Raw genomic sequence first — 1,972 nt, 5'->3', positions numbered from 1 at the left:
ACAACTTGGGATAAATGAATTGTTTATCCATCCTTTTTCCGGTAGGTTTAGTACCACTGCAATTTGGTGTACGACTATAGAATGGGAAATTAGATGCCATTGTCTTTTCTACTGTGTGCAATCAGACCACACATATATATACACTTACAAATAAAGATGGTTTCTATATTGATATGTGTTGATTCTTTCTTCATGTTTAGCTTTATGAAGCCCATTATTGGAAAATGACCCTAAAAGTGAATAATGACCATTAACCAAGTACTTAAAACACTTTATTTCAAATCTTTACAGATGTATCACAACTAGGTTACCAGAAGACTAAAAAGGTGGGATACTGAACTCAACTGTAACAAGAACATTACCTAGTTACATAATGCAAAAAAGGTGAATAAGCATAAACGTAAAAAGGTACAAAACAAATATTACATAAAACTTAAGTGATAAACTGCCTGAATTATCAACATCTGAAACATGATATTTAATGCCAGCTAAGATTCACCATTATTTTTGACAGATAAATGGTTTTGTTTATCATGAAAGAAGTGCAACAAGCAGAAGATGGGACAGGTTACACCTCTCAGCAACAAAACAGTACCTTTCCGCACAGAGTCAATACAGGATTTCATGTGAAAATACAGGGCTCTTTATCTCAAATCTGCAATGATTCAGGTGCGAGGGGCAATGGTATGAAACTTGTGAAATAAGAAGACAATGGAAGTTTTACTTAAAAAACAAAACAGAAGCTTACAAATTGGTGACTGAAAAAAGATGCTTTATAAATATACTTGTTAAACATTCTTCTCACTTTGTTTGAACCAAATGAATACTGCATGATTCCACCTGTAGTACAGTAAAATCCTTTATTTTAAAAGCTTCAAAGTCGTTTCCCACTACACCCTCCCCCAGAAAAAATGGGCTGACAGGCAAATAGTTGAGTAATTCAAAAAGTATGTCTGTTGCAAGCAGAGTGCGTCTGTTCTTCCAATGTCTAAATAAGGTTGAATCTTGGTCCAGCGGCGGCGACGATGTCGCTGTAGGGCTCAGTCTGGGTGATCTCGATGGCTTGCTGCTTCTTGAGAACGAGGAAACTGTAAAACTTAGCAGCAGCCTGCTTCTTGTTGTTGTTCCGGCACAACTCGATCAGGCTGACTGAGTCTGCACCAGTCTTAGCCATGACGCGCTATGGGGTAAAAAGCACAAAATGTTTCCATAAAACCAGGAATAAAGCTTTCCAAATTGTGTTATTTTATTCAAATATATAAAGAGAAACTCTTTTGCACATGGCAGATAAAAACTTAAATCCTGGTTAAATCTCTGAAACCAAAATGCAATCACAGGGTTTTACAAAGAAAGCCTAGGACAACAGTTTCAGTCTACTTTATAAAAATGCAGATAAATGTCGTAAATAACTGTTTCTGTACCTGGAGTCCGTGCAGCATTTGCTGGGTTCGCTTGTTCCACCTCTTCTCCTCCTGATCCTGATCTCCAGCCTGACCTTCCTCTTCCTGTGGATCAAACACACCATCATTAGCATCAAATGGCCCATACTCAGAACCCAACACACTTGCCTTTGTGTAGTCTCTACTGTAAAATTGCAATAATTACTTGTTTTGTTTTACTTGCTCTCTTCTAGCACTTTTTCTTAAAAACTATCTACCAGAATGCATCACTCAGGGTTCCTGCCGGTTTCGCCAACTCAAATTTAAGACTTTTTAAAGACCACTTTGAATAGAATTTTAAAGACCTATTTTAAAATCGCAATTACGATTTTGGCCTGCCACAATTATGAAAACATAATCGAAAAAAACGATTATTTTTGCTTTGCTAGGTTGCGACAGTGCACTAGAACATATTTGATCTAATTCATTTTAGTCTAATTTGTTTTTATTTATCATATTTATATGTTTAGTAGCACTCCAAAATATTTGTTGATCTTGTTTATTGTTATTTATTATTTTGATATGACTTATTT

General features: G+C 35.8%; 1 long non-coding RNA gene across 1 annotated transcript; it reads right to left on the bottom strand.

Annotated features, from left to right (window-relative positions):
• Positions 1-259: 259 nt before the first annotated feature.
• On the bottom strand, positions 260-1,544 carry LOC104947627 (uncharacterized). The gene is made up of 2 exons (XR_798585.1): positions 1,422-1,544; positions 260-1,180 (listed from the first exon to the last, which is right to left on the bottom strand). It is a non-coding gene; the product is annotated as an uncharacterized lncRNA (long non-coding RNA).
• Between the last annotated feature and the right edge of the window lie 428 nt (positions 1,545-1,972).

This window comes from Notothenia coriiceps, unplaced genomic scaffold (assembly GCF_000735185.1).
Source record: "Notothenia coriiceps isolate Sejong01 unplaced genomic scaffold, NC01 NC01_scaffold00012876, whole genome shotgun sequence".
NCBI classification, from domain to species: Eukaryota; Metazoa; Chordata; class Actinopteri; order Perciformes; family Nototheniidae; genus Notothenia; species Notothenia coriiceps.
Note: the sequence above shows the minus strand (reverse complement) of the source record. Positions and strands in the feature narration are given on the sequence as shown.